At 45.3% G+C, this 23,690-nt stretch overlaps 1 pseudogene across 1 annotated transcript in view; it reads left to right on the forward strand.

Annotated features, from left to right (window-relative positions):
- The window catches only part of LOC308512505 (histone-lysine N-methyltransferase PRDM7-like), a 47,003-nt pseudogene extending 23,628 nt beyond the window's left edge, over window positions 1-23,375 (forward strand). The window contains exons 2-12 of the transcript in view: window positions 11,361-11,429; window positions 11,539-11,645; window positions 11,760-11,883; window positions 12,032-12,139; window positions 12,817-12,842; window positions 17,500-17,656; window positions 18,246-18,346; window positions 18,545-18,816; window positions 19,246-19,313; window positions 20,402-20,595; window positions 23,298-23,375. The product of the transcript in view is annotated as a histone-lysine N-methyltransferase PRDM7-like (transcript). The remainder of the gene's footprint in view (window positions 1-11,360; window positions 11,430-11,538; window positions 11,646-11,759; window positions 11,884-12,031; window positions 12,140-12,816; window positions 12,843-17,499; window positions 17,657-18,245; window positions 18,347-18,544; window positions 18,817-19,245; window positions 19,314-20,401; window positions 20,596-23,297) is intronic.
- Window positions 23,376-23,690: the final 315 nt, after the last annotated feature.

A 23,690-nucleotide genomic window follows, 5' to 3' on the forward strand; every position in this document is an offset into this window, starting at 1 on the left:
TTTCAATTTGTTTATGTGATGTATCACGTTTATTGATTTGCGGATATTGTACCATCCTTGCATCCCTGGGATAAATCCTACTTGGTCATGGTGTATGATCTTTCTGATGTACTGCTGGATCCGATTTGCTAAGATTTTGTTGAGGATTTTGGCATCAAGGTTCATGAGGGATATTGGCCTGTAATTCTCTTTCATTGTGTTGTCTTTACCTGGTTTTGGTGTTAGGGTGATGCTGGCTTCATAGAATGAGCTTGGAAGTGTTCCTTCCTCTTGAATTTTTTGTAGTAGTCTGAGGAGGATAGGTTTTAGTTCTTCCTTGAATGTTTGGTAAAACTCCCCTGTGAAGCCGTCTGGTGCTGGGCTTTTGTTTGCTGGAAGCCTTTTGATGACTGCTTCAATTTCTTCCATAGTTATTGGCCTGTTGAGATTTTTAGATTCTTCCTGATTGAGTTTTGGAATGTTGTATTTTTCTAGGAATTTGTCCATTTCCTCCAGGCTGTCTAGTTTGTTGCAGTAGAGCTGTCCATAGTATTTTTTAACAATCATTAGTATTTCTGTGGGGTCTGTTGTTATTTCGCCTCTATCGTTTCTGGTTTTGTTTATTTGGGTCCTCTCTCTTTGCTTCTTGGTGAGTCTGGCTAGAGGTTTGTCAATCTTGTTTATCCTTTCAAAGAACCAGCTCTTGTTTTCATTGATTTTCTGTATTGTTTTTTTGGTCTCTATGTCATTTATTTCTGCTCTAATCTTTATTATCTCCTTCCTTCTGCTCACTCTGGGGTTTTCTTGTTGCTCTCTTTCTAATTCTTTGAGTTGTAGAGTTAGCTGATTTACTACCATTTTTTCTTGTTTTTTGTGATAGGCCTGTAGAGCTATAAACTTCCCTCTCAGGACTGCTTTCATTGTGTCCCATAGGTTTTGGATTGTTGTGTTTTCATTATCATTAGTTTCCAGGATGTTTCGAATTTCTTCTTTGATTTCATTGGTAACCCAATCAATATGTAATAGCATGCTATTCAGCTTCCAGGTGTTTGAGTACTTTGGGTTGTTTTTATTGTAGTTTATTTCTAATATTATGCCATCGTGGTCTGCGAAGACGCTTTTTATGATTTCAATCTTCTTGAATTTGGGGATACTTTGCTTGTGACCCAATATATGGTCTATTTTTGAATATGTCTTATGAGCATTTGAGTAGAATGTATATTCCCTGGCTTTGGGGTGAAGTGTTCTGAAGATGTCTATTAAGTCCATCGGATCTAGTGAGTCATTTAGGATTGCTGTATCTTTGCTGATTGTTTGTCTAGAGGGCTTATCCAGTGTTGTCAGTGGTGTATTAAAGTCCCCTACTATGATTGTATTGTTGTGGATCTCTCCTTTGATATCTTCCAGGAGTTTTTTTTTTATGAATTTGGGTGCTCCTGCATTGGGTGCATATATGTTTACCAGAGTTATATCTTCTTGTTGTATTGATCCCTTTAGTATTAGGAAGTGGCCTTCCTTATCTCTTGTTATGGCCTTCACTTTGAGGTCTATTTTGTCCGATATAAGTATTGCTACCCCAGCTTTCTTTTCCTTTCCATTTGCCTGAAAGATATTTTTCCATCCTTTCACTTTCAGGCTGTGTGAGTCCCTTCTAAGGAGGTGGGTTTCTTGTAGACAGCAGATGTATGGGTCATGTTTTTTTTATCCATTCAGCCACTTGATATCTTTTGTTTGGAGCATTTAGTCCGTTTACGTTTAAAGTTATTATTGAAAGGTACTTGTTTGTAGCCATTTCTGTTTTTGTGTGGCTGTTTTCTTTCTGAGCTTTTTATTTCTTATTTTTATACCAGTCCCTTTAGCATTCCTTGCTTTGCTGGCTGGGTGGTAATAAACTCCCTTAGCCTTTTTTTGTCTGTGAAGCTTCTTATTTCCCCTTCAAGTTTGAATGATAGCCTTGCTGGATAGAGTATTCTTGGATTCAGTCCTTTGCTTTGCATCACTTTGTAAATTTCTGTCCATTCTTTTCTGGCCTGATGTGTTTCTGTTGAGAAATCATTTGACAATCTAATGGGAGATCCCTTGTATGTAACTTTCCGTCTCTCTTTTGCAGCCTGTAGGATTCTCTCTTTGTCCTGAACATTTGCCATGGTAATTATGATGTGTCTTGGTGTGGGTTTTTTTTTTGGTTCACCTTGTTTGGGACTCTCTGGGCTTGCGTGACTTTTTTCTTCCCCACCTCAGGGAAGTTTTCTGATATTATTTCTTCTAATAGGTTTTCTAATCCTTGTTCATCCTTCTGATGTTCTGGTACCCCTATTATTCGTATGTTGTTTCGTTTCATGTTGTCCCAAAGCACCCTTAGGCTCTCCTCCTGACTTTTCATTTTTTTCTCCAATTGCAGTTCAGTTTGGGTGTGTTTTGCTTCCTTTTCTTCTAATTCACTAATTCGGTCCTCCGCTTCTCCTAGTCTACTGTTGATACTTTCAATGGAGTTTTTCATTTCAGCTATATCACTCTTCATTTCTTCTTGGGTCTTACTTAAGTTGTTGATTTTTTCACCTGTTTCTTCTAGCTTCTTGCAGAGGTTGTCGATTTTTTCCTCCATCCGGTTTGTGCACTCTAGGACCCTTATTCTGAATTCTTTTTTTTTTTTTTTTTTTGTTTTTTTTTAATTTTTTTATTGCTTAAAGTATTACAAAGGGTATTACATATGTGTCCATTTTATCCCCCCGCCCTAGACAGTCCCCCAGCCTCCCCTATCCCCCAGTGTCTTATGTCCATTGGTTATGCTTATATGCATGCATACAAGTCCTTTAGTTGATCTCTTACCCCCCTACCTCCTGCCCCCCAACCCTCCCCGGCCTTCCCACTGCAGTTTGACAATCTGTTTGAGGCAGCTCTGCCTCTGAATCTATTATTGTTCAAAATTTTATAATGGTCTCTATTATCCATGAATGAGTGAGATCATGTGGTATTTTTCCTTCATTGACTGGCTTATTTCACTTAGCATAATGCTCTCCAGTTCCATCCATGACGTTGCAAATGGTAAGAGTTCCTTCCTTTTTAGAGCAGCATAGTATTCCATCGTGTAGATGTACCACAGTTTTCTAATCCATTCATCTACTGATGGGCACTTAGGCTGTTTCCAGATCTTAGCTATGGTGAATTGTGCTGCTATGAACATAGGGGTGCATATATCTTTTCTGATTGGTGTTTCTGGTTTCTTGGGATATATTCCTAGAAGTGGGATCACAGGGTCAAATGGGAGTTCCATTTTCAGTTTTTTAAGGAAACTCCATACTGTCTTCCATAGTGGCTGCACCAGTCTGCATTCCCACCAGCAGTGCACAAGTGTTCCTTTTTCTCCACATCCTCTCCAGCACTTGTCGTTTGCTGATTTGTTGATGATAGCCAGTCTGACAGGTGTGAGATGGTACCTCATTGTTGTTTTGATTTGCATCTCTCGGATGATTAGTGACTTTGAGCATGTTTTCATATGTCTCTTGGCTTTCTGAATGTCCTCTTTTGAAAGGTGTCTATTTAGGTCCTTTGCCCATTTTTTGATTGGATTGTTTATCTTCCTTTTGTTAAGTTGTATGAGTTCCCTATAGATTTTGGAGATTAGGCCCTTATCAGATATGACATTGGCAAATATGTTTTCCCACACAGTGGGTTTTCTCGTTGTTTTGTTGATGGTTTCTTTTGCTGTGCAGAAGCTTTTTATTTTGATGTAGTCCCATTTGTTCATTTTCTCTTTAGTTTCAAGTGCCCTAGGAGCTGTATCAGTGAAGAAATTGCTTCGGCATATGTCTGAGATTTTGTTGCCTTTGGATTCTTCTAGAATTTTTATGGTTTCCTGTCGTACATTTAAGTCCTTTATCCATTTTGAGTTTATTTTTGTGTATGGTGTAAGTTGGTGGTCTAGTTTCATTTTCTTGCATATATCTGTCCAATTTTCCCAACACCATTTATTGAAGAGACTATCTTGGCTCCATTGTATGTTCTTGCCTCCTTTGTCAAATATTAATTGAGCATATTGGTTCGGGCCGATTTCTGGGTTCTCTATTCTATTCCATTGATCTATATCCCTATTCTTGTGCCAGTACCAGGCAGTTTTGAGAACAGTGGCTTTGTAATACAACTTGATATCTGGTATTGACATCCCACCTACTTTGTTCTTTTTCAGGATTGCTGCAGCTATTCGGGGTCTTTTTTTATTCCAGATGAATTTTTGGAGAGTTCGTTCTAGATCTCTGAAGTATGCCGTTGGTATTTTAATGGGAAGTGCATTGAATTTATAGATTGCTTTGGGTAGTATGGACATTTTAATGATGTTGATTCTACCAATCCATGAACACGGTATGTTCTTCCATCTGTTTATGTCTTCCTCTATATCTTTTTTCAACGTCCTGTAGTTTTCTGAGTAGAGGTCTTTTACCTCTTTAGTTAAGATTATTCCTAGGTAGCTTAGTTTTTTTGGTGCGATGGTAAACGGGATTGTTTTTATAATCTCTCTTTCTGAAAGTTCACTATTGGTGTATAGAAATGCCTCAGATTTCTTGGGGTTAATTTTGTATCCTGCTACATTGCCAAATTCATGTATTAAGTCTAGTAGCTTTTTGATGGAGTCTCTAGGGTTTTGTATGTATAATATCATGTCATCTGCAAATAAGGACAGTTTTACTTCCTCTTTTCCAATTTGGATGCCTTTTATTTCTTCTTCATGCCGAATTGCAATGGCTAACACTTCCAGTACTATGTTGAACAGGAGTGGTGAGAGGGGGCATCCCTGTCTTGTTCCTGTTCTTAGGGGAAATGGTGTAAGTTTTTGTCCATTGAGAATGATGTTGGCTGTGGGCCTGTCATATATGGCTTTTATTATGTTGAGGTATGATCCTCCTACTCCCACCTTGCTGAGAGTTTTTATCAAAAATGGGTGTTGAATTTTGTCAAATGCTTTTTCTGCATCAATTGATATGACCATGTGGTTTTTTTCTTTCAATTTGTTTATGTGATGTATCACGTTTATTGATTTGCGGATATTGTACCATCCTTGCATCCCTGGGATAAATCCTACTTGGTCATGGTGTATGATCTTTCTGATGTACTGCTGGATCCGATTTGCTAAGATTTTGTTGAGGATTTTGGCATCTATGTTCATGAGGGATATTGGCCTGTAATTCTCTTTCATTGTGTTGTCTTTACCTGGTTTTGGTATTAGGGTGATGCTGGCTTCATAGAATGAGCTTGGAAGTGTTCCTTCCTCTTGAATTTTTTGTAGTAGTCTGAGGAGGATAGGTTTTAGTTCTTCCTTGAATGTTTGGTAGAACTCCCCTGTGAAGCCGTCTGGTCCTGGGCTTTTGTTTGCTGGAAGCTTTTTGATGACTGCTTCAATTTCTTCCATAGTTATTGGCCTGTTGAGATTTTTAGATTCTTCCTGATTGAGTTTTGGAATGTTGTATTTTTCTAGGAATTTGTCCATTTCCTCCAGGTTGTCTAGTTTGCTGGAGTAGAGCTGTCCATAGTATTTTTTAACAATCATTTGTATTTCTGTGGGGTCTGTTGTTATTTCACCTCTTTCATTTCTGATTTTGTTTATTTGGGTCCTCTCTCTTTGCTTCTTGGTGAGTCTGGCTAGAGGTTTGTCAATCTTGTTTATCCTTTCGAAGAACCAGCTCTTGGTTTCATTGATTTTCTGTATTATTTTTTTGGTCTCTATGTTATTTATTTCTGCTCTAATCTTTATTATCTCCTTCCTCCTGCTCACTCTGGGGTTTTCTTGTTGCTCTCTTTCTAATTCTTTGAGTTGTAGAGTTAGCTGATTTACTACCATTTTTTCTTGTTTTTTGAGATAGGCCTGTAGAGCTATAAACTTCCCTCTCAGGACTGCTTTCATTGTGTCCCATAGGTTTTGGATTGTTGTGTTTTCATTGTCATTAGTTTCCAGGATGTTTTGAATTTCTTCTTTGATTTCATTGGTAACCCAATCAATATTTAATAGCATGCTATTCAGCTTCCAGGTGTTTGAGTATTTTGGGTTGTTTTTATTGCAGTTTATTTCTAATATTATGCCATCGTGGTCTGCGAAGACGCTTTTTATGATTTCAATCTTCTTGAATTTGGGGATACTTTGCTTGTGACCCAATATATGGTCTATTTTTGAATATGTGTCATGAGCACTTGAGTAGAATGTATATTCCGTGGCACTGGGGTGAAGTGTTCTGAAGATGTCTATTAAGTCCATCTGATCTAGTGAGTCATTTAGTATTGCTGTATCTTTGCTGATTGTTTGTCTAGAGGACTTATCCAGTGATGACAGTGGTGTATTAAAGTCCCCTACTATGATTGTATTGTTGTCGATCTCTCCTTTGATATCTTCCAGAAGATTTTTTATGTATTTGGGTGCTCCTGCATTGGGTGCATATATGTTTATCAGGGTTATATCTTCTTGTTGTATTGATCCTTTTAGTATTATGAAGTGGCCTTCCGTATCTCTTGTTATGGCCTTCACTTTGAGGTCTATTTTGTCCGATATAAGTATTGCTACCCCAGCTTTCTTTTCCTTTCCATTTGCCTGAAAGATATTTTTCCATCCCTTCACTTTCAGTCTGTGTGAGTCCTTTCTAATGAGGTGGGTCTCTTGTAGACAGCAAATGTATGGGTCATGATTTTTTATCCATTCAGCCACTCGATATCTTTTGGTTGGAGCATTTAGCCCGTTTACATTTAAAGTTATTATTGAAAGGTATTTGTTTGTAGCCATTTCTTTTTTTGTGTGTGTGGCTGTTTTCTTTCTGGGATTTTTATTTCTTTTTTTTACACCAGTCCCTTTAGCATTTCTTGCATTGCTGGCTTGGTGGTGATAAACTCCCTTAGCCTTTTTTTGTCTGTGAAGCTTCTTATTTCCCCTTCAATTTTGAATGATAGCCTTGCTGGATAGAGTATTCTTGGATTCAGTCCTTTGCTTTGCATCACTTTGTAAATTTCCGTCCATTCTTTTCTGGCCTGATGTGTTTCTGTTGAGAAATCATTTGATAATCTAATGGGAGATCCCTTGTATGTAACTTTCCGTCTCTCTCTTGCAGCCTGTAAGATTCTCTCTTTGTCCTGAACATTTGCCATGGTAATTATGATGTGTCTTGGTGTGGGTCTTTTCGGGTTCACCTTGCTTGGGACTCTCTGGGCTTGTGTGACTTTTTTCTTCCCCACCTCAGGGAAGTTTTCTGATATTATTTCTTCCAATAGGTTTTCTAATCCTTGTTCATCCTTCTGTTGTTCTGGTACCCCTATTATTCGTATGTTGTTTCGTTTCATGTTGTCCCAAAGCACCCTTAGGCTCTCCTCCTGACTTTTCATTTTTTTTCTCCAATTGCAGTTCAGTTTGGGTGTGTTTTGCTTCCTTTTCTTCTAATTCACTAATTCGGTCCTCCGCTTCTCCTAGTCTACTGTTGATACTTTCAATGGAGTTTTTCATTTCAGCTATATCACTCTTCATTTCTTCTTGGGTCTTACTTAAGTTGTTGATTTTTTCATCTGTTACTTCTAGCTTCTTGCAGAGGTTGTCGATTTTTTCCTCCATCCGGTTTGTGCACTCTAGGACCCTTATTCTGAATTCTTTTTCTGTCATGTTGCCTGCCTCTGTATTACTTAGCTGCTTTTCTGGAGAGTCCTCCTACTCTTTCCTTTGGGGGTTTCTTTGTCTACGCATGTTTGATCTCACTGACATATCTAGACATTGAGTCGTTCAGTGGTTGCTCCCTTGGTGGCAGTGACTCCTTGGTCTGTGGTTGCTCTTCGGGCAGTTGCGGTAGCAGCTGCTCTTCAGTTGGCAGCAGCTCCTCTGGTGGGTGCTGTTCACAGCTGTGGTGGCTCTTCGGGCTGGTGGGGCGAGGTTTCACGTACAGCTGCTGTTCCTCAGCAGAGGGTGTTGTTGCTCAGGAGGTTGCTGTTGCTTGGATCTGCTGCGTTGATTTAAAGGCACAAAATACAACACAACAAGGCACCACGTACCAGGCACTATACACAAATATATTCACGATATTAATAACCCCAAATAAAGGTGACCACCTGAATTAAGAGAATTAGGGGATAAGGAAGAAGGAAGAGAAAAAGATAAAAGAGGAAAAAGAAAAGTAGGGACCACAAAAAGGAGTGCAAAAATGAAATTGGGAAAAAGGAGGGGGGAAAATAAAAGCGAGAAAAGAAAAGAAAAGAAAAAGAAAGAGCGAAAAGAGAGAATGAAGTGGAAGAGGGGAGGAGACTTATTTTATACGAGGAGAATACTCCTACAGAACAGCCATTAATCCCAACAAATTCCAGCAAGAGCTCCCTGGAGATGAATGCAAACTAGAAACAACCAATAATATAACGATGAAAATAGAATGGAGAACACTAATCCCAAAATAAAATAAAGAGAAAATAAAATGGCACTTAAAAAAAAATGGTAAAATGGTAGCAGTAATAATACTGGTTAAAAGTAAGAAGGTAGTAAATAAAAGGGTAAAATCAGGTGATGGAAAAAAGAAGAAAGAAAAAAAAAAGGAAAAAAAGGAGAAAAAAAAACAAAGAAAAAAATTTGGTTCCGTAGTTAAAAGGTGAAAAAAGAAAAAAAAATTGCAGTAGTGAAAGTCCTTCGGTTCTTCTATTCTTCAGTGTGGCTCGCCTTAGACCTGCCAGGTATTCAGGAGAGTGTTGAGTTTCCCTGCGATAAACTGTTCCTCTGTGTTGTCAACCACAGTCCTTATTTTAAAGCAAGCCGCATTTGTTTCCCAGACTGCCTTATTTTGTGTTTAGCAAAGAGTCAGTTTGTGGGTCAGCCTCTGGGTCGGAGTGTTCTGGGGTTGGCCTCTGAGGCTATAGGGCCTCTCTGTCCAGTGGAGGTTCACTGCCCAGAGCTGGCTGCGTAATAGTTAGTTACCTGGGCTGTGTTGTTGCTGGGATTGAAAATCCCTCTATAGGCCAGACCCTGTTAACTCCCAGGTACTGATCAGGTTATTTTAATCCTTGATCTCCTACAGGGTGGAATCTGGGTGTGGCTGTGCTCCTTGCCTGGGGGCTAGGGGGAGGAGTCTCACTCTAAAGAGAGAATGTCTGCCCCAGACCTGGGCTCGGGGGTGTCTCAGAACTCAATTCGCTGCCACCTCTCCCGGCCCCCCTTCTCTCCTCAGTCTCTCCCCAGATTCCACTCCTCCGCACACTCTCCCTCTCTTCAGCACAGGTGAGTGTCTGTATCCGAAATGTCCCATGAACAGGATTCAGTAAAACCAAACAAACAAACGCTGGCCGCGGAAACGGGAAAGGCTTGGTTTCTGTAGGCTTCTTCTCTTACCGGGACTGCATGGTCTGGTCAGCTCTTCAGGCTGCCCCCTTTAGGCTCAGTCCTCTGTGATCACAGAACCCAGCTCTCAGTTCCCCTGGCGGTTCTCCTTTCCCCTGTCAGGGGCTGTGCCTGTCCCAAGGGACGCGGCTGTCTGCCACGCGGTCTCCCTCCGACTCTCTGGGTTCAGAGGTCTGGCAAACTTTCCTGCCCAAATCCCTGGGCTTTTACCTTTCCAGGGGAGTTCTGGTCTTCCCGGCTGCAAACCGTCTCACCAGCTGAGCGATTTTGCCAATTTGGGGTGGATGTTACTAGTTTCAGCTGCTCACTTCATTTGCTCCAGGACACGACCTGGGACACGTCTGCCTATACCGCCACCATCTTGCTCTTCCACTCGACAGCCTCCTTTAAGGCAGTGGTTCTCAACCTTCCTAATGCCGCCACCCTTGAATACAGTTCTTCATGATGTGCTGACCCCCAACCATGAAATTTTTTCGTTGCTACTTCATCACTGTAATGTTACCACTGTTATGAATCGTCATGTAAATATCAGATATGCAGGATGTATTTTCATTGTTACACACTGAACATAATTAAAGCTTAGTGATTCATCACAAAAACAATATATAATTATATTGTGTTTTCCAATGGTCTTAAGCGACCCCTGTGAGAGGGTCGTTTGACCCCCAAAGGGGTCGCGACCCACAGGTTCAGAACCGCTGGTCTAGTGGGAATCCCTGTTTCCCAGAACTCAACTCCCCACCTACCATCTGGTCCTCTCGCTAAGGAAGCGAACAAATGCGCCTGGAAGACAGTCCGGGACCTAAATACCGTCGGGTGGAAGAGAGACTCGGTCAGGCGGCAGGAAGGCCGCCTCAGCCCAACACCTGCCCTGGCTGGGGGCTCCCGGCTCCCGGGGTCCCGCCCATACGCAGCGGGAATCCAAGCCCTGGACACCTCCCAGTGGCTGAAGGCTTCTTGACGGACACTCGAAGGACCCAGGGCAGCCAATCACCATGGGGGGTTGGGAGCGCAGGGCGGGCTCTTTCCACAGGATTCTCTCCTTGACTGGCAGGAAGGCTCCACCTCCATGGCCCGCCCTTTTCGCGTTTCTGACCGCCCATTGGCAGGCCGGGCCCCGTGACCACAGCACTCATTGGCGGCTGGCGCTGACGCTCTGGAGGCAGGAAGCTCCCCCTCAGCCGGCCGCACACCGCCTGAGGGCGGGAGCACGGGGCCAGGAGCGCGGGTTTGAGGGGACCTCGGCCAGGTTCGCAGTGCGGCCTGGAGACAGACAGGAAAATGGGAGCCTTGCGTGGGAACCCCTTTGCCGCTGGCCTTCAAACTCCCAGCCGAAGACCCGGGGTGTCCTCCCGAGAGGCTCCCACTCTGTCAGCCTCCAGGGACCCCAAGTGCGCTAACCCGGAGGACCCCCGGTCTCAGCGCCCAGAGGAACGCTCAATCCCCCAAAGGTCAGACCCAGCACACCCCGAGCCTGGGCTCCCTACCCAAGGCACCCAGGAAGACCAAATCCCCAACTCCGAGACAGAAACCCTGGAGGCTGTCCCTGAGACCCCAAATCTCTTCACAGGAGTCCCAAATCCTCTGACCCGAGCACCCAACTTTCCTGGCCAGAAAGACCTGGATTCTGTCCAGCGGGCCCATCTCCTAAGCCGGAGACGTCTCTGCCCCTTGAGGCGCCTCCTCCCGCGTGCATTGCTCCTGAATCGTGGGTGCCATTCCCGAACCCGGTTCCTCTCGGCACAGCCCCCCCCCCCATTGTAAAGGCGAACCACCTCCACCCCCAAGGGCCCTCAACGCCCCCACCGCGCCCCTCAGACCCCTCTGACCGCGCCCCTCAGATCCCTCTGAGCACGCCAATCAGACCCCCCTGACCGCTCCCCTCAGACCCTCCAGACCCCTCCCCTCAGTCCCACCTGACCGCGCCCCTCAGACCTCCCAGACCGCTCCCCTCAGACCCCCCACCGTGCCCCTCAGACCCCCCAGAACGCGCCCCTCAGTTCCCCCTGACTGCGCCTCTCAGTCCCTGGAACGCGCCCCTCAGACCCCCCTGACCGGGCCCCTCAGTACCCCCTGGGACCCCCCAACCGCGGCGGGAAGGAGGCGCCCCCTAGTGGGTCATAATGGCCGCGGCCCAGGTCTGTCTGGGGGTTGGGGAGGTGGGGGGGGGGTTCGCCCTGCAAGGTGGGAGCGGGTCCCCTCAGCGCCTCCTCCTCCCACAGGCACCGCGTCCTCGGGAGGGGACTCCACTGGCGGCACCATGGACCCGGACAGGGACCTGCAGGAGCGCCCCGTGGAGGAGGCGGGGAGAGCGGGGCATAGGCCTAAGGTAAGGGGGTCCGAGGGGGTGGAGGTGGGGACGGGGGTGGGGATGGGGTGGATGCGGGGCGCCGCCCCTCGGGCCGGGGAGGACGGATGGACGGACGGACGGTCTCTCCCCCAGTCCAGGGCCGCCTGCAGGGACGTGTCCATCTACTTCTCCCGGGAGGAGTGGGCGCAGATGGGCGCCTGGGAGCGAGCGCGGCACCGCAACGTGAAGAGCAACTACGAGGCGCTGCTCAGCATGGGTGAGCGAGGGGGGACGGGGCCTCGGGGTGGGCGGGGCGGGGGTGCTACATCCAGGGCCCCGGGCTCTGCCCCCGCCAAGCGCTGGCTCTGCTGTTTGTCCCTCAGCTCTTCGCCTGCAGGACAGACTCTTTCTTTCTCTCCTTCCAGGTCTCAGGGCCCCTCGACCCGCGTTCATGTGTCGCCGCGGGAGGACGGCCAGGCCCCGGGTGGAGGACTCCGAGGACTCGGATGACGAGTGGACCCCGAGGCCACGAGGTGCGGGCGGAGGGCGCGCAGCTGCCTGACCCTGACCTGGTGTAGGTCGGGCGGCCTCTCGGGAGTTACCGGGGAGGAGCAAGAGGCAGAGCAGTTACACAGCCAGGGGCTGTTCACATAAACCCCTTTCTATGAATAATTTATTTTACAGAGAGAGAGAGAGACAGAGAGAGACAGAGAGAGAGAGAGAGAAACAGGTGAGAGAGAAACCTCCATGGCTGCCTCCTGCCGGCCCCCCACCTCACGGTTCATCGGTCGTGGCTCAACCACTGGGCCACACTGGCCAGGGTCATAAAACCTCTTTCAATGTGTAACAATAATTATATACAGATTTAGTGTTGACACTATCACAGAGGTCCCCCATTTCTCCCCCTTTTCTCACCTTCACCCAGACCCACCCCCCAAATCTACAATAATGAAACCATAATATGCAAATCCAGGGCGGACCAGCTGAAGGACCCACCAGATGACCAGGCTATGACACCCACTGGCGCCAGGCCAGCCAAGGCCTGTGAAACGCAATTGGTCCGGCCCCCCAATCCCCCATGATGCCCTGCAGAGAGAGGCCCAGGCCACTAGCCACTGGGTCATCAATGGGGGCTCCCCGTCACCCCAAAGAGGGAGGCCCAGGCCACCAATGCAGAGCTGGGGCTACTGAACGGGACCTCCCTCTGCAGGCGATGGATCGCAGGACTTCCAGACTGTCAGAGCCACAGAGGGCACAGGCCGGGCTCAGGAATTCCCACCCCCCCCCCACAACCACCGCCATTCCCACGGTGCAGAAATTTATAAATTTCGTGCAATGGTGCTCTAATATATATATATATATATATATATATATATATATATATATATATATATATATATATATATATTATTAAGCTGTTCTCTCTCCGGGAGCACACACACCCCTCACCCTTTCCCCTCTCCTCCCCCCAACCCCCACTCGGTGTGCATCTCCTAAACTAAGGGACCCAGGAGACTTGCACCAGGGAGTACGGGCAGGGGCAGCTCATTCAGGCTAACCCCCTGAACCTGGCTCCAAGGCCCCTTTTCTATGACTTTCCAATGAGCCAAAGCCGCCCGCCTAGGCTGAACTCTTTCCTTTAACCTTTCTAGAGCAACACAGCAGCCCAGCCTAAGCTCTCTCCTGCTGCTGCTTCTATCCTTGTTTCACTGTCCCTAGTTTTAATAAACATTCTCTCAAAATAAAAATAATTGAATAGCCATGTCTCGGTGGCTCCGTTGGTTGGAGCATCCTCCCATACACCAAAAAGGTTTCGTGATCCATCCCCAGTCGGGGTGTGTATGGGATACAACTCATCGATGTTTCTCTCTCACATCCATGTTTCCCTCTCTTTCTTCCTCTTCTTCTCTCTCTAAAATCAATAAGCATATATTCTCAGGTGAGGATGAAAAAATAATAATACAGGAGTATAAATGGTGGTGGAAAAAATAAAATAGAATAATAATATAATTGTATAGTTATAGAACATTAACAAGTAAGTATACAAAAATATAACAGTGAGTAAAAAATAACTAATTCAGAAGAGTTGTGATCACATAGAAGGAGGAAGTTTTGACAGGTGAGCAGTGCTCTAAGACCTGCATGGGGACATATGCGAAAATTATTACTCATGGTAGTTAGGGGGTTGGGTTGTGCGCCAGGGTAGGAAGTAGTTCATCATTGTACCAGGTTCTATGGCAGCCATGGCATCATCTGCCAGGTTTCATGAAAGTCTGATTGGTAGGGTCTGTAGTTCCATGGGTCTGAGGTTGAAACATAGCTGAAGTCACGACGTTATGTCCAGCTTGCCCGAAACTCTGTTTATGTGGTGACTAGACCTGAGTCTTTGTCCCTAAGACTGTGTGATGCTGATCAGAATCTAGTGATTAGAGAAGGTGGTCACAATCCAAATGTGCAAAGGAGGAAGGATAAGAAAGAAAGGAGCCAAGGTGGTCCTGGTGCCTTGTCCAAGGTGGACTGGACAAGGCCAGTGTGAAGACAGAAGACAGAGAGGAGAAAGCGCTGGGTTACAGAGTAGAGATTCTTTGCAGTTACATGACCTTTATTATACTTGTGTCATGAAAAGCCAATTTTTTATTTTTGCTTTTTAGGGCAATTTTATTTTTTAAATCCTCACCCAAGGATATTCATTGAATTTAGAGAGAGGAAGGGAGGGAGACAGAAAGGGAGACAGAAACATCAATGTGAGAGAGGAACATCCATCAGTTGCCTCCTGTGTAGGCCCCAATATGGATCAAACCGGAAACTTTTGGTGTAAAACATGGTACTCCAACCAACTGAGATGCCCAGCCAGGGATAGGCCACTCTACACAAATAAAAGAGAAACATGCAAATTGGTGTCACTCTGCCAGGCCCGCCAGCCAATCAGGATACACATGCAAATAAACCCAACAAAGATGGCAGTTAATTTGCCTAACCAGGGCAGCGGCTGAGAGAAGACTGAAGGCTCTGGCTGGAGTGAAGACTGAAGACGGAAGAGGCTTGGCTTCTCCTCAGTGGCTGGAGCAAAGGCCTGGGACCCCGGTGCCAGAGGAAATCTAGTGCAGGCAGCCAGGGGAAGGAAGGCCTATTGCGTGAATCTTTGTGCAACGGGCTTCTACTTTAAATATATATATTGAACAGAGGATGAAGTACAGATGGGGTTTTGTCTATTTTTTTAAAATATATTTATTGATTTCAGAGAGGAATTCAGAGAGATCAAAACATCAATGATGAGAGAGAGCCATCGATTGGCTTCCTCCTGCACACCTGTGATGAGCCCGCAACCCAGGCATGCACCCTTGGCTGGAATAGAACCCAGGACCATTCCATCCGCAGGTTGACGCTCTATCCACTGAGCCAAGCTGGCTAGGGCTATTTTTTAACATTTTAAGAAAATTAGCTGATGCTCCCAATAAAAGCATAAGCCTAATGAAACCTCAGGAAACATTTTCCAATCATCCTTGGTCTGTCCTGGGATTACTCTATAATTCAGAATTCTGAAAGATAAAAATCTCCAGATTTTGAAACAATTACCAACCAAAACTGATTTCTCACACGGCAGGCGTGGCTCAGAGATTAAGTGTCGACCTATGAACCAGGAGGTCACAGTTCAATTCCCGGTCAGGGCACACGGCCAGTTTGATCCCTGGTGTGGGGTATTCAGGAGGCAGCTAATCCATGATTCTCTATCATCATTGATGTCTCTCTCTCTCTCTCCCTCGCCCTCTCCCTTCCTCTCTGAAATTATATATATTATTGATTTCTCACCATCTTTTAGCTAAACCTTCTTGGGTGGCCCTCAGAGTGGAACAGAATAAACATCAGAAGGTGAGTATTTCCCAAATCCTGTGGAAAAGAAAATCTTCCTCCTGGATGCAAATGCAGGGAAGAGGAGGAAAAATCAGAGTGCTCCCTAGGAACTGCCACCTTCCTTTCCTGACCTCTTCAACAAAATGCCCAATATCATCTTAGTCGTTAATAACATCAGCAACAATAGTAGCTACCACGGGTCTTATCTTCACAATGCTTCAGACTCTAAGAATTCTACGTGCATAAACTCACTTAAACCTTACCACAACCCTATGAGGTAGATACTATAAGTATCACCATTTCTGATGAGGAAACTGAGGTTTCAGACATATACAAGTGTTTGATTGTATGTCTGAAATCACAGTATCGGTGGTCGTGCAATCTAATCCATAGCTTCTTCTCTAAACCACTTACAAGCTCATTAAAATTTCCATAGTTTTATGCACTTTCCACTGTCTCATCCATACATGATTACATCTTTCACTGACTGATGATTCCAAACGCAGTTCTGCTCTGCTATGCTTCAGTGAGAAATGCACTAAGACTTCCGACTTGCAGAAGCTCACTGATATATAGGCAGTTTGCACGGTGTATGGTCCAAGATGAAGATGGATATAGCAACCCCAGCATCAGAGCCTCCCAGTCAAATAAAAGAAAGCCTCTCAACTCTGGGGAGCTTCAGGTTTGACGATTCAGAAACAATAAACAATAAATAAAGTGACTTAAGAACTTCATAGAGATGACACACTATTCAATAGAAGCTCATCTGGAACTGGTTTTGAATGCTCATTCCAGTCAGAAGAAGTATGGCTTCTTTCTCTGAGCTCTAATTAGGCCAGTGTCATCTTGTTTGAATCATTGGCTCCGCCTGCCTACCTCTGCATTGTGAGCTCTTTGGTTCACACCAGATTCTTCTCAGAAGTCCCAGGCCCAACTCAGGGTCCCTGAGGGCCCCCTGAATGTTTGCTGAAAGAGTGCTTTCAAATTTACAAATTAAACTAGAGTAGGGTCAAAGAATAATGAAGATAAATTACATGTGATTTCAAATATAGAGATGACTGAGAGGGACATTGATAGCAGGACTGTAATTTCACATTCATACTGTATCAAAGTGCTCACAGAACACTTTGGTGAACATCATTATATTTCATGTTCATTATAACATTAAGAATTAGCATGTTATAGGTCAGGAAAATGAAGAGAACAGGCTGGTAGCACAACCTTATTCAAACAGAATTGGTGGGAACCAACTAATCTAATTACAACTGTTCTTTCCATGATATAGTAAATTGCACATTTTAGCATAATTTCCTTTATTGTCATGGTAGGTTTCTGCCAGCCATTTCTTTTTAAAAAATATGTTTTTACTGATTTGAGAGAGAGAGGAAGGGAGAGAAGCATCAGTGAGAGAGAAAAACATGGATCAATAACCCGTAACTGGGGCATGTGCCCTGACCAGGAATGGAACCGGCAACCCTTCAGTTCAACCAACTGAGCTACACCAGCCAGGGCTCTGCCAACTATTTCTTTCTTTCTTTTTTTCTTAATCCTCACCCAAGGATATTTTCTCATTGATTTTTACGGGGAATAGAAAAAAGAGGGAGAGAAAGAGAGAAATATCAATGTGAGAGACACACATAATGACTGGTGGCCTCCTGCATAAGCCCAGACCAAGGTCCAGGCCAGGGAGGAGGGTCCTGCAACCAAGGAACTCGCGCTTGACGAGAATTGAACTCAGGACCCTTCAGTCTGCAGGCCGACACTCTATCAACTGAACTACACTGGTTAGGGCCCAACTATGTCTTATTCTCTTCCCAGTATCCTTCATTCTCAATGTGCTATAAAAGAAAGAGCCTTAAGGCATGGGTTCTAGTCTTCGATTCAAAACCCACATTGGCCATTTCTTTTTCCTCTAATTTTCATACTTCCCAGGTATTTCCAAGAGTTGTTGAAGTGTTCATTAAAGTCATGTATATCATAAACCCTACATAATTAAATAAATGTACGTTACATTTATTTCCCTTTGCCTTTCACACTGAAGGCAAAGTCCAGGGCGCCATTAAGTAATGAGTCCAGTTTGAAGGAATTGTCAGGAACAGCAAATTTGTTGACCACAAGTGGCTCAGAGCAGACCCAGAAACCAGTGCCCCCTCCTGGAGAAGCAAGTACCTCCGGACAGCACCCTAGATCAAAATTGGGTAAGTTCAATAATTTGGAGATTTCAGTTCCACTAATTCCTCTAGAAAGGCTGGTCAGTATAGCCTAGGTATGTGGGGTGGACATTCAACACGCCTGGATTTGAAACTGGAGTTAGCACTGAAGCTTTGAGCTAATCTTCCAAACTCTCTGAGCTCCTGAATGCTAATGTATACAGTGAACATAAGGAAACATGGGACACATATAGTTTGAAAGCATTAAATTAAATCTCAAACAATTGACACATGCAAGTTGTCCAATAAATCCATCTGTGATAATAGCACCCATATTCTCTTGGTGTTGTGTGCCCAGATCTTTACTCAGTGCCTAACACATAACGTGCCCTCAATACATACTTTATGAATGACCAAAGCTTGGAAGGTTGAACCTGATAATGGGATCATCTAGAAACTAAAATTGAATCAGCCATCGGTAGTCAGTGTTGCGTACTAGTCTTTTAGTTAATGGAGGAAAATACCAGATACTATAAAGAACAGGTGATCATTTGATGGGAAGACATTGTGTGTTTTCTGACAAGAGAGGGACTCATGTTCCAGACCCCCTTCGTTCACCAGCTCTTCTCTCATGTAGACCTCAGGAGAAAGGAGATCGAAGTGAAGATGTATAGCCTACGAGAGAGAAAGGGCATGTCTACCAAGAGATCAGCGAGCCCCAGGACGATGACTACCTCTGTAAGCTCACCCTCACAAAGGAGCATGTTATGTCCTTTATGCAATAATTTCACTGGTCTTTGGGTGCCCAAATCATTCCCTTCCTCTCGTGACCGGGAATATAGGATTGAGGCTCACTGATGGGAGCTCTTTCTGAAACTCTTCGTGTGCAGGAACATGCACTGCACCCTGACTAATCCCTGTTGCCCTTGCCTCCAGATTGTGAGAAGTGTCAGAACTTCTTCATTGACAGCTGTGCTGTGCACGGGCCTCCTACGTTTGTAAAAGACAGTGCCGTGGACAAGGGGCATGCCAACCGCTCAGCCCTCACTCTGCCCCCTGGGTTGAGAATCGGACCATCAGGCATCCCTGAGGCTGGGCTTGGAGTGTGGAATGAGGAATGTGATCTGCCGGTGGGCCTGCACTTTGGCCCTTATGAGGGTCAGATCACAGAAGATGAAGCCACAGCCAACAGCGGCTACTCCTGGCTGGTGAGAACTTTACCTCTTCCCTGTCCTCTGGCTTCCCGGCCCTCCTGTGGCTTGGTTGGCCCCACCTTCTACATGCTAGGACATGGATGGGGACCATATGGTTAGTTAGCTCTGTGTACTGGGCGGACTTTGCATGAACATGGAGCTCCTCTCTAAGGATCAGAGGGTAAATGGGAGCAAAGTGGTACAGACTCCTCCCTTGTGGGGCTCCTGCTTAGTGGACAAATTGACTCAGAAGTGTAGATGATGAGTAAGAAAAATATCCTGTGATCACCATTGGCAGTTGAATCACCATGCAGGCTGAAAGAGATTTGATGACACTAGAATAAAGTAATTAATCTATTATATACAAACACACACACACACACACACACACACACACACACACACACACACACACAGCCTTTAACTTCTTTTCCTGAAATGCAGATCACCAAAGGGAGAAACTGCTATGAGTATGTGGATGGAAAGGATACATCTCAGGCCAACTGGATGAGGTAAGGTCACTAGGCTTCTGGGTGCCGGAGAGGACACTCATGCCTCACAAACCACATGTCTGTCCTTCCCATCATGCCTACCTAATGGTCTCCCTCAGTACTCTGTTCCCCCTTTTTCTCCATACAGTGATCTTTAACATCTAGAGACATTTAGGAAAAAAAGGAGGTAAAAGTATAGCATATGTCCTCAAAATAGAAGCCTCTAGTTTGGGCACCGGGAAAAACCTTGAGGACCCTGGATTACTCTGTGATTTATCTAACTGACATTAGTTAAACACTTACTATATTCCAGTTTAGAGGAAGGAATTCATTACTTACACAGATCACACAATCCATGTCCCTAGGGAGGACTTACTGCAGACGGACATGAAACATTTTATTTCATAAACATTTAACTCTAATTTTCCTATTTTTCAACAAGTGCCTAGTGCCCACATAGCCTTGAATCAAGGATAGTCTAAAACTGTGAGGGCAGCACATCATCCCAGACTCAGCTCTAACTAGAACTGGATGTTGGAGCCTGCAGAGTCATAGTGCTCATGGCCCTTTCCTGAGGGGCTCTCTTGTGTCAGGGGAGACAGATTATGAATAAACTACTATTGTTCTGTGTTATTTTTCTAAGAAAGAGAGACCTCCACATTACTGTGGAAACCTGGGGGAGGCAACTGAATGATGCCTTCAATAAAGTGTGGGGAGACTCGACAAAGGCCTCTGAAGAGAAGGTAGACTTGGACTGAGTGTTGAATGATGTGAGTCCTAGAGCAAGCCCCGAGTCCTGGGGTGTAACACAGAACCTGACTTACAGCTTAGAGAAGCTAGAGGCCACCGGGTTTGATGGGGAAGTCTGGAATGAGGCTTTGGAAATGGCATTAGGCAGGATGAGCACTGTGAGCAGGACATAGAGACAGGAATTCACATGACCTTGTGACAGAGGCTTGGACATTGAACAGAAGTTTCCCCAGGAGCATGGGGGTGGGTGCCATCAGTGCTGAGGGCCTTACGCGTCAGTGAGGATCTGGACACGATATGACAGGTAGTGGAAGCTCATCGCCTGTGGTTTTCTTTCCTTTCATCTGCCTCAACGCCAGGTACGTGAACTGCGCCCGGGATGAGGAAGAACAGAACCTGGTGGCCTTTCAATATCACAGGCAGATTTTCTACCGAACCTGCCGGGTCGTGAGGACGGGCTGTGAGCTGCTGGTCTGGTATGGAGAAGAGTATGGCCAAAAGCTGGGCATCAAGTGGGGCAGCAAGTGGAAGACAGAGCTTGTGGCCGGGAGAGGTGGGCACCACTCTTCTTCAACATGGAAAGAAAGAATTCTTAGAAGTTTTCATGCTCCAACTCTCAAGTACAGTAAAATCCACTCTAGAGTCAGCAAAGCTTCAAATCAGATGCTTCAGAAATTGATGGCTCATCACATAGGTCTTTGATTCTTAAGAATAATTTTAATATTTTTATTTTTGTTCTAATTCTTAAAAATATGCTTTTATTGGTTTTAGAGACAGAGATGAAGGGAGAGGGAGAGAAATATCAATCTGCTGCCTCCTGCATTCTCCTTACTGGGGATCAAGTCCACCACCCTGACATGTGCCCTGACCAGGAATCAAACTGGCTCCCTCTGGGTGAATGGGACAATGCTCAACCAACTGAGCCACAATGGCCAGGGCCAATTTGTGTTACATTTTTAAAAATACTTCATGCACAAAATGCATGGCATCATATAGTGCTGAAAGGATTAGAGGCAAAAAAAAAAAAAAAAGGTTTCAGGCACTTAACCAGCTCTCTCGTCAAGGTGGTTGTTTTGGGGTTGTTGTTTTTTTTAACACTTTAGCTGTTTCTTCTTCATTTACTGCATATTTCTAAATGAAATGTGTGTGTTAACATGCATTCATTCATTATTTTGTGACTTGTCATGTGAATTCCTACTCGGTGCCACACAGGGTTCTGGGAGCTGAAAATACAGATTAACACGATGATCAGAATCACTGCTCCTGAGCAGCTGGTTGGTGAAGGAGGGAAGCCCCGGCAGACATATGTGCATGTGCTTAATATCACACAGTGGTTAGCGCTTTGGAGAAAACGGGCCCAGGACAAGTGCCTAGGGATCAGTGTGAGGGGAAGGTGGGTGTGTCGGATTGCAAAGGTCAAGGGAAGGCTTTCTCAGGAGACAACATTTACAACAATTGTGTCACAAGGTCCCAGGCAGAGGGAGTGGCTGGTGCAGGGAAGGAAAGAGGTGGGGTGTTGAGCTGGCTGAGGGCTACTCCCGTCTCAGTCTCAGTACAGAGGGCAAGAACAGAGGTTGGACAGATGCCTAGCAGCCGGGAAATACAGTGCCTATGATCCAAGCTGAGATACTGGGGACTTTCTTGAGTGAGACGGGACAACTGAGCAGTTTTCAGCTGCAGAGTGGCATGTTCTAAAACTATGCTTTGTTAATTTTTTGGGGAAATAAACTTCAGTGGGGAATCCCCTCCGAGATTATTTCAACTCCAAGTGAGAGAGGAAGGCGGACTGGCTGGAGAGAGATGGGAGTCAGGAGTTTAAGAAGCAGGTTGAGGAAATATTTTTGTTGTGGTTGTTAATCCTCACCCAAGGATATTTTTCCACTGATTATTTTTTAAGAGAGAGTAGAAGGGGGAGAGACAGAGGGAGAAACATCAATAGCTTGTCTCCCACAGACACCCCAACCAGGGCTGGGGATTGAGCTAGCAACCAAGGTATGTGCCCTTGACTAGAATCAAATCCAGGACCCTGGAGTCCCCAAGGCGAAACTCTATCTACTGATCCAAACTAGCTAGGGGATGGTTGGAAAGATATTCTGAAACAGGACTTTGTAGTGTATTTGAAGTAGGCTAACACTGAAAGAAACCAAGTAGGAATACTGTGTTAGGAAGGACATATTTCCATTTTGTGATTTGTGGAAAACTGAGAGAGAAGCAATTGCTAGTTGGGGTCTATGGTTTCTCTATTTTTAAATATTTTTAGTGATTTGAGAGAGAGAGGAAGGGAAATGAAGAGAGAGATAGAAATATCAACATGGATCAGCTGCCTTCTGCTGGGATCGAGCACAGAACCTGGGCATGTGCCCTGACCAGGAATCAAACTGGTGACGTCCTGGTTCATGGGTTGATGCTCAACCACTGAGATACCTGGCCAGGCCTGTGGTTTTTCTCTTTAACATGACTTAGAAGATACATGTATATGGAAAGGTCACAATAGTCCAACCCATATAAGGAGTGAAATGCCTTCTGATGGTCCTTGAGCTGTAAGACCTTTTTTTTTTTTCAATCCTCATCCGAGGATATTTTTCCATTGATATTCAGAGAGAATGGAAGAGGGAGGAAAGACAAAGAGAAATGTCGATGTGAGAGAAACACATTGACTGGCTGCCTCCTGCACACGCCCAGACCAGGGCCCAGGCTGGGGAGAAGCCTGCAACCAAGGCACATGCTCTTTTTTTTTTAATATATTTTATTGATTTTTTACAGAGAGGAAGGGAGAGAGATAGAGAGTTAGAAACATCGATGAGAGAGAATCATCGATCAGCTGCCTCCTGCACATCTCCCACTGGGGATATACCCGCAACCCAGGTACATGCCCTTGACCGGAATCGAACCTGGGACCTCTCAGTCCGCAGGCCGACGCTCTATCCACTGAGCCAAACCGGTTTCGGCAACATGCTCTTGATGGGAATCAAACCCAGGACCTTTCCGTCCACAGGCTGAGGCTCTATCCACTGATCCACACTGGCCAGGGCTGTAGAAAAGACTTTTGATATGGGGTCTCTGGATTTCTGAAGAAGAGTAGTGCAGACAAAGAAAAAGAAAAGTAGACAGTGAAGGAACACTTTGTGGGAGGCAGAGCTTGCACTGTCAACACAGCTAGAATGATTCCGGGGACGGGTCTTACCAGGAGACAGAGCGTACGGCACAGGCAGGCTTGCCCACACCTGCCCTGACCAAAACTTTCTTCTCCAGCAGAACCAAAGCCAGAGGTCCACCCATGTCCCTCCTGCTCTGTGGCCTTCTCCAGTCGGACATTCCTCAGCCAACATGTGAAACGCAATCACCCCTCTGAGATTCTGTCAGGAGCATCTGCAGTAAAGCACATCCAGGCGGAGGAAGCTGGCCCAGAGCATCAGAATCAACAGCAGCAGCAACAGACTGGTCCACATGGCTGGAATGACAAAGTTGAAGGTCAAGAGGTCAAATGGAGGTCCAAACCTTTGCTTAAAAGGATCAGGCACAGGGGAACTTCAAGGGCCTCTTTCAAGCCTCCCAACGGACAAACAGGGAGCTCCAGTGAACCTGAGAGAATAATGGAGGAAGAGCCCAGCACAGGCCAGAATGTTAACGCAAAGAACACAGGCAAAT

This window comes from Myotis nattereri (genome assembly GCF_964212035.1).
Source record: "Myotis nattereri genome assembly, chromosome: Y".
Taxonomy (NCBI): Eukaryota; Metazoa; Chordata; class Mammalia; order Chiroptera; family Vespertilionidae; genus Myotis; species Myotis nattereri.